A 9,349-nucleotide genomic window follows, 5' to 3' on the forward strand; every position below is an offset into this window, starting at 1 on the left:
GGACAGGTGAATGAATGATGAAGACAGGTGAATGAATGACGAGGACAGGTGAATGAATGATGAGGACAGGTGAATGAATGACAAAGACAGGTAAATGAATGATGAAGACCAATGCCAATGTTTTGATGCACATTCTGAGGTAAATCCCCAGTTTGTCTAATTATTATGGATTAGGTAGAACCAAGGCCTAGTAGCGCGCACACACACCTTGTGAATGTTGGAATAAATTACCATTCGGTGCCAAAGGGAATGTACAATTTGATCCCAGAAAGGCCTGCACCTGCTCCAGGCAGAGAGAGGTGAGTGATATAGTCAGCATTCATTGACTGTATCGCAACTGACTCCTTAATGCAGTTCTGGATTAGAAGTGACATGGACCATAATGATGTGTAATGATGCAAGAAAAAAGCTAAATAAACCATATAATAAATCCTCTGAGATGATCTTAACTTTATATTCTCTCTCCTGAACAATTGAGCTTCTGTAAAATTATCATTTTGAAGATTTTATCTTGTCGATAGAAGGAACTTTCCGAGGTTTTCTCTCTTTTTTTTCTTCTTTTTTTTTATGTCCAAGGCTGAATGTCGGCAGTCAGCACACATTTTTATCAGGATGACTGATGAAAGGTTTGTGAAAGTACAGCATCACTGTAAAAAGGGAAGAAATCAGGCTGAGAGCCCAGGGAGGAGATATCTATCTGGGGAACACTCCATCTCCCCAGGGAAGGAGAAAGAGGCTGAAGCTGGTGCACCGTGTAGGTTGTAGAGCATGCGGTGCAGTTCCAGTGGAGTTGGCTTGAAGCAGCAAGGTTACAGCAGTAAGTAGACACAGGTGGAAAAAGATGGCGGGGTCACCTTGAATAAACCGGAAAGTTGAATCCCAGAGGAAGATGTTTGCTGAAGCAGGTGCTGCACAATGTTCTTTTAAGTCCATCAAACGAGCCACCTGGCTGTGGCGAGGCGGGGGCGACCAGGATGAGAGCGCTCCATCACATCATGCCGCACGTCAGCATTCAACAGATGCTTAACACGGGAGAAGTAACTGTGAGTAACTTCTTTGCCTGAGACTGTTGTTCATCGTGAACTCCAGGACAGCCAGTTATTTCAAGGTCAAACATGCACTTAAATGTCATGTGATGTGACTGAAAGGGACATCACAGCTATGGAATAGATTGTTTTTGTAAAAGTTGAGCACAGTAGCTGATATTCAGAGGTGGGAAAGGATCTAAGAAAAACAGAAGTTCATTTACAACTTGAATAATCTCCGTGCAAGGAATTTATTGTTTTCCTCCAGATTATTATTATTATTATTATGTGGCTTTCTGGTCATTTTTGAGTGGGTTAAATTGTCATATTGTCATACTGCCCGGAACCATAAGGTGAAAACTGAGCCAAAGTAAAGTTCCACTGAATTTCCCGAAACTTGGTGGGAAGATGTTGTAGTCCAAGAGGAAGAAAAAAGTCAATTGGAACCATGGCCTCAATTCAACTCAACTCAACAGGAAGTTGGCCATTTTGAATTTTGCCGTCCATTTTGCCGATTTTCACACGACGTAAATGAACAAACTCCTCTGAGTGCGTTTGTCGTACCAACGTAAAAAAAAAATTAGACACATCAAAGGCAAAAGGTTGCCAAAAAGTTTTGCGGATTCACCGTCGGCATTTTGGCGAATGACGACCATTCGCCACAAAACAGGAAGTGCCCTACAACTTCGCCATATATTGACCGATCGCCTCAAAACTTTATACATGTCACAAGAGACTGACCCCGGACACGTCCAAGGACACAGACTTGACCCAACAGGAAGTCGGCTGTTTTGAATTGGCCATGAAACAGGAAGTGCCCTCTTACCTGGCCAAGGGTAGAGAAGGGTAATGAAATGTTTGCAGGTTAAACATAACATTCATTATGTAGTTAATTGGCTTTTGGTTCTAAGTGAATCAAACCTCTAGTCTTTTATTGGGTTTTTTAATTTGCTCGTGTTTTTCCTCAGATTGAGCTCCTGAGACTCCTGGCTTACAAGCAATGTGATATTTATTTTTTATTATTATTATTACTTATGTTGTTATGTTCATGTTTCTTGAAGACTTTTATATTTTTATGACACAATATCTTTATGAACTTTTTGAGTCTTATGCCATATTACAAAAAAAATCAAAAAAAAACTAACACATTTTAAAAAACAAAAAGTGAAAACTAAAGCTAATGAAAAATCCCAAACTATGATGACCTTTGACCCCTCAGAGTTGTTCAAATCCGTTGCTCTGCTAAGCAGTGAGTCTCCTTTCACAATAAAAGCAAAAGGTGTTTGCAGCTCGTGTGTAACGAGCAACAACACGTTCACGTGTTATCAGCTGGGATCGTGCACCTGCGATACAACGCGGTGATTTCTCCCCCTCCGCGCTCCCTTTGTTCTTTCCCAGCAATTTTCTCCCGCCTTAACAAGCCGCCAATTTCTTTTTTCCCCTCACCCCTTTGTATTTCCCTCTCCTGGAAAAGTAAACAAGCTGTTGTGGCGCGGCGGCCCTTCTCATTAGCCTCATTGGCTGGACAGTTTTCCTCATAGAGGAACCTGGCGTTATAGCAACTCATAATTCATTCACGTGGGCTGCAAAATAGGTGGCCTACAAATAGGGTTTTTTAAAGTTTTCCACACTTGTAGCCCCCGTGTGACAAAAGGAATATTTGATTGAGTTGCTGGAGGCAGGGCAGGAAAACAAATCCTTCCTGCGCGTCACTGCTATTCTCCGTCACACTGGCGGTGTACTTCATCTATTGGATTTCTTTGTGAAGAAAGGACATATTGTGCCGTCACACGCGCACAGCTGTCCGTCCACCCAACCGTGCACGTTGCACACACACACAGTGTTGTTTCTTTCACTGCCTGGTGCAGGCACAGGAAATGAAGCCGAGCCGTATCGCTCCAGTAATAACACGACGCTGATGATGAAGCTCTGACCACGGACGGGGAGCAGAGATGGAAACACAGTGATTCAGAGGACAGCAACGCTCTCACGGCCTAATCAATACACACCAGTGTACTGCATCAAACGGCAGGGAAGAGCAAGCCGTCCTACTCTGTTTGTCGCCCACACATGTGCATTCATTGCTCACGTCAATCTAGACTCTCTGATCAATCGTGATTAAAAAAACAAAAAACACCAGCTCTCATAAACAAGGTTCTTAAAAAGTTGAAGAAATTCAATTAAAAAAAGGTCTAACCTAAAGATTATACATCATATACATCTGTTGGCATAAAGTTTTATTCAAATATGTGATTAAATCTCACACAGCACACTTGCCTTTAAGTAAATAAAAACTACTGCTCGTTGGCAGACGACAAACGAGTACAACACTGCCACCATATGGCTTCACACGTGTACTACAACAACATATCTGCTATAATAGACACAGGGAGAGATAAGCGAGCACATGCCATTGCTGCAGATCTCTGTGGAATCACTGAAGGGACCGAAATAAATAAATGGGATCACACGGTTGGAGAAATTAAATATGGATTTGTTCAGAGGAGAGTGTGCGGTGGGCTTCTGGATGCTTAAGGGAAATAATGAAACATGCACGCGGGACAACATGTGTCCCGGGTCGTTAATCTAAACCTGTGCGTTTGCTGACTGAAGTGAATGGTAAACAAGTCCCTGCAGGGAGAGAGAAGAAGCTGCACATCACAGGCCGTGGAAGGGAGGAGGAGGTGTGTGTAACCATAGCTATGCACAATATGGACAATGCACAACATGGATAACACAATATAGACACTATCAATACAGAAAGCACAATGTTTCTCAGTGCACAATGTCACTTTCATTTTCGTTTTTGTTGGCTACTTGCTGTTGTTTGTTTGACACTGACATATTTATAGTCCGTACATACTATAGTTTCCTCTGTTTAATGGTATTTCAGTCGTATCGCACACTTCACAAACTAATTGTCATTTATCTGTGTTTTACATGTGCGTTTCCTCGTGTAAAGTTTTGCAGTACACGTAAGGTCATTTTCACACATAATATTATATACCTATACATTTTCTCTGCTTCTTTTTCGCCAGCTTTACCATGACGAACGTCTAAAATAACCATATCTTAGTGGGTCAGTGGGTCCATAAGCCGTTTAACCATCACAATGACTGTGAAGTTGTTAAATTAGGGTAAAAAAAAAAAATCTAATGTTTCCCAGTGACTTCCACCATGGAAGGAAGTGATTTTTGTTTTACGTTAGACCCAAATACAAAGAAGCAGAAAAATGCTAAACATTAGACGGGAAAAAACGCTTCTTTCCCACACCTGCCCCCTGCACCGGGCCAGTCCCGTCTGATAGTATTGCTTGACATTATCAGATGCATCCCACATCCAACCACAGCTGACAGAAGATGAATAATTCCTCCTTAAGTACCTAAAATAAACTTGTTATACATCACTTTAATTTAAAATTAAGCAAAGTACAGTACTTCTAAAAAAAAAAACTACTCAATTACAGTAACGCGAGTAAATGTAACTCATTACTTTCCATGTCTGGTGATATATAACTTTTGAAGTGATCATCATCATCTATGAAAAAGTCACCAGTCAAGCACAGAGCCTTTACATTGCTGCCCTCGTGCGGCAGATACGGGGTATTACAGCACTGTTGCAGAACACTCATCATCATCATCATCTTTGAAGCGATTTCAAACAGCGGGGATCAGAAAGTGCAGCAGTGAAGTTGCACGTGGACAGCGAGCACGGACACACACACACACCGTGGGCATGAGCTGCGTCTTCTCTGACAGGCGGCGCGAGCTGTGGCGCGAGGCCACCGCGGAGGTAGGATGACAGTGACACCGCGCTGTGGCACGTGTCACATGGCGCGTGGACCGGTCACTCGCGAAAAGCCACACACACACACACACACATCAGTGTGAACGGCAAGAAGCCATCTGCTGTCAGTGTGTGAGCACGAGTGCACCGCTGAGGACGCAGCCGCTCACGATGCCTCACAGGAGCAAGAAGGAGAAGGTAAACAAACACACGCACACACACACACACACACAAAGCTTGTTGTTGTTGTCCAGTTTTTATCACTGGAATATTTAGGAATCCAAACTTTTGATGTAGTAATGTTCCTGCTGATGAGGAAGTAGTAGAAGTACATATTTAGGAGTATTTTGTGGAAATGTGGAATGAATATTTGTTACCATAGCATGTAGTTAAAGTATCTTTACTAACTTTTTTTACTTTGGGAACCCATTTCCTATATCATTCTGTTTTGTACATTCTTTCTCTTTATTATTCTCTTCATTTTCTACCTCTGTCAAGTCGAGGCGGCGCTACAGAGGTACAATAAATACAATAAAGACTTGTGAATATCTTGGAAAATACACACAGAATGTTTGTAGTATTAGTATTTTACACCTCCTATAGAAGTGTCAGTGGTCAAGTCGTATAAAAAACAGGGGATGATACAGAAATGTGTGTTTTTTGGACACGTGGCCTTTCATTTTCTTTCTTTTTTTCACAAACTCACACGTGCAACAGGCTATTTTATGAGGGGACATCGATTCTACACGTTCTTTGCACTTGTACACACACACTCTCATGTGATATCACGTCTCGACCTTATGACTGTTTCCTCAGCTCTTTCCCGTGTCGTGATAATAATGCCGAGCATTGACGCCGGCTGTCCGTTTCTGTCATACATCAGTGAGTGTGACTGGAGGAGAGTTTGATTGATTGATTGATTGATTGATTGATTGACTGACTGCCCGGACGTCCCCCCTGTTTGTTTGTTTCTTCACTGACAGCTTTATCAACTCCCCGCCGTCTGTGCTCAGTTATTCTGGTCACTGAGGTCCGTCACAGTCTCTGTCCACTGGTGCAGTACAGTGCACCGCCGGCCGTGATCAGGTTGCTGAGCTGAGGATCACCTGACCCCATTCAGAACTTCACCACCACCTTCTCCTCTCGGGCTGCACAATGAATTGAAAATGTTGCATCATATTAATAATAATAATCACATTTTTTTCAGTGTTTACTGTATATTATAAGCTACTTCCTGTCTGGGTCTATGTTTGCAGAGAACCTACATATGTCATGTTTTTCCAATATTCTTCTTATGCTCTCTCGACTCCTCTCTCGATGACACTCGAGTAAAGCGAATCCCGTGTCGCTTCCTCCGGGCACAGGAACCGCTCCTGACCCTAATCCCGCCTCGGTAACGGGAGCCCTTCCGCTGCAACTCTTGTTTCCGCAGGGCTCCAGTAAGAAAGTGCCTCCCGCAACTCAGCTGATGAGGGTGAAGCCGCCGGGGTCACACTCGGCCACGAGGAAGGAGAAGAGGTTCAGCACTTCCTCCTTCCCGCTCAGTACCAACAGAGAGCTCCAGAAGCTGCCTGCGCTCACAGGTACGCGGCGTCCTCCTTCACGTTTAAACATTCATTTCTCACGCGAAGCTTCCCTCTTCTTCCCGGGAAACACCTGATGACCTTTATCTAAGACGGCATGTTTGGCCTACATGGATGAAGGGAATCATATTAACAATTCATAGCCTGAGTGGATCCTTATAACTGCCTTTTTAACCTCTGGGTCTCTGCTCGCTACATAATTTATCGCTGAGCAGACATCATCTGTAACGCAAATGATCGGCGCAATCAGCATGGAGGGGTTTGCTCGTATATAAGATAACTGACTCAGACTACTTGGGTAGGAGACCAGAAGACAGAAGCAGAATCTGGGCCATCCAATAATAACTCAAAAACATCCGCCTGAATCAAACATGAACTTAATCCTGATTTGGAGCAGGAGGCAGCTCACAGTCCTATAAATACTCCAGCCTGTACGACACTCACGGCATTTTTATCAATGTTAAATAATCACATCTGATTTAAATTTTAAATAATTTTTATTTAGTTTTGACTCTTTGTTTTTTAAAATGAGTTAGAGTGGTTTAGTTTAGTTCTCATTAGTTTTAGTGTTAGTTTTTTGTGATGTGGAGTAGATGCCATTTTAACCCTTAGAACACAGAGCATTTAGGCTGCTTTTTTCCATTATAATAGAGTATTTTATATCCTTTTCTCAGCACAACTGAGGCAATCTGATGAGATTTTCACCAACTATATAAACACACCTGAGCAAAAAATACTCAAAATGTTAAAAATCGGATTGAATTAGTGACAGTTCACAGTTCAAAGGTCACTTGGCTCGTTTTTATGAACAAAACAAAAAGAGAAAACGGTCTATTTTTGTCACTTCTGCACAATTATTGCTACTTTTCATCATTCAAAATGCGATATAAAATGTATCCTAACATTGTCTCAACATCACGTAAGAAGACTAAAAAAAACAATGTTTTTTTAAAACCCTGAATATGTGACTTGTAAACACACACTCCCAGGATACCCATATAAGGAGTTGTGCATTATTCCCACGGCAATTTACCAAGGGTGCACCTGCGGCACAGATCCGAATATTACGACAACAGAATTTAGTGCAGGGGTCACATATAACACAATTTGATCTCAAGTGGGCCAGACCAGTAAAATAATAGCATAATAACTTATAAACGACAAGATGCCCAATTTATTACCCTTCGTTTTAGATTGAATGAAGTGTCTTTTTACAAAACGTATCAGGAACAACCTGAAATTTGGAGTTTAGCATTTACACATGTGCATAACAACATACAGCTCACAGTGGCTCTTCACAGGCACAAAACATTCACAGTCACAGGTATCTGGAATTGACAAATATAGTATTTCACATTTTGATTACTGTAATCATATTGTTAAATTTCAACAAATTCATACGGTGGGCCGGATTAGACCCTTGGGTGGGCCAGTTCTGGCCCGCAGGCCGTATGTTTGACACCCCTGGTCTATTAGAAAGTGACCTGAAGTGCAAAATGTGTAGCCAACAGACAAAAGACACACTTATAATAATAAATAACCCTCATGAGACACATCCCATCGCTCGTGATCTTGTTTTATCATGATCCAAAAACCGTTTCTAAAATCCAATTGCACATGGATTCTATAAGTACACGTCACACCGACACTGATTCTTAGGCGAGATAGTGACGTCGAGCTTGCGCATCAATCTTTCATGGCTTCTTTGTTTACACACAGCATGACAGACGGGATCAGGCCTAAGTGGTTTCCTGTAAACGACACCCGGCTATGCTTTGTTCTCGTACCCGAACGAGCTCGGTGACACTACGGAGAAACCGTGGAGCGACGCGGCCGGAGGATTTGCAAGTTCGACGGGAAACCGATTCAGTTTTATCAGTTAACAAGTACAAGTTCTTTGTTACTGTACTTAAGTACAAAATTCACGTATCTGTACTTTACTTTGTCATTTATATTTCTTATAACTTTAACTTTTACTCCACTACATTTCCTCTAACTATCTTTGTTACTCGTTACTACAACATAAAATCAGAAGAAGAAGAGTTGGCAATGGTCTGTATTTATATAGATTTAATACTCCTCATTTTGTTCAAGTACTTTTACTTCTAAAACTTTAAGTACATTTTGTGTCAGAAAATTACTTTTGATTGAGTTTAGTAAATGTCATATACTTTAAGACTTTTACTCAAGTAATATTGTAATATTTTAGGTGCTAAAAGTAATCTGTTTTACTTTAAAGGCAGACACAAATACTTAAGGACATTTGTATTTAATGATTTTAGTTGTAGACAAACTTTTAAGCCAACATGCCAAATATCACCTAATTCCAACATATTTAATTAAATACTTTGTGTGAATATTTTATTGAAAAACACTTAATAGTGAAATATTGGCACTATTACACACATACACACAAGTAGTTTCAATGGTCTGTCTGCAGATGAATGAATGTGTGACACTGAAATGATAAAAATAATCCTCTGGTTGATTGGGTGGTTATAAAACATGACGTGACGTAAGATGTTCTCCTTTCATCACACTGTTTCTATCAGGCTGGGGTTTAAAAACAAACAAACTACAAGTGTATTCTATCTATCCGGAATAACACGAAAGAGAAAATGACTGAAACATGTCACATCTCACAGTACAGACATTTGCATTTTTAGTGACAGTGTGTTGCAGAAGCCTCCCAGACATCAGTGTTTGTTCGTAGTGCCATCTCCTGGTGAAGATGAAGCAGAGGAGAGAAGAGAAAGATTGTATCAATTTGATATAGTATCAATTTTTTAGCATATATGTTTTCTTTTTTACTGGCATTACAAAAAAATCAATTGACGTGTCAGTCCACTAGATGGTGCCAAGTGCTCACTCTCACTGCAGCTGTTGCGTGAGCATATCGCAATATAGGATTTCTCAAATATCGTACCGTGACTTAAATGTCGTGACAATATCGCA

The 9,349-nt window shown here is 41.2% G+C and overlaps 1 long non-coding RNA gene across 1 annotated transcript; it reads left to right on the forward strand.

Moving 5' to 3' along the window:
• The first annotated feature begins 4,886 nt into the window (after nt 1-4,886).
• On the forward strand, nt 4,887-8,406 carry LOC131444506 (uncharacterized). Its single transcript, XR_009233739.1, has 3 exons — nt 4,887-5,009; nt 6,244-6,394; nt 8,114-8,406. It is a non-coding gene; the product is annotated as an uncharacterized LOC131444506 (long non-coding RNA).
• Nucleotides 8,407-9,349: the final 943 nt, after the last annotated feature.

Source organism: Solea solea, chromosome 18, assembly GCF_958295425.1.
Source record: "Solea solea chromosome 18, fSolSol10.1, whole genome shotgun sequence".
NCBI lineage: Eukaryota > Metazoa > Chordata > Actinopteri > Pleuronectiformes > Soleidae > Solea > Solea solea.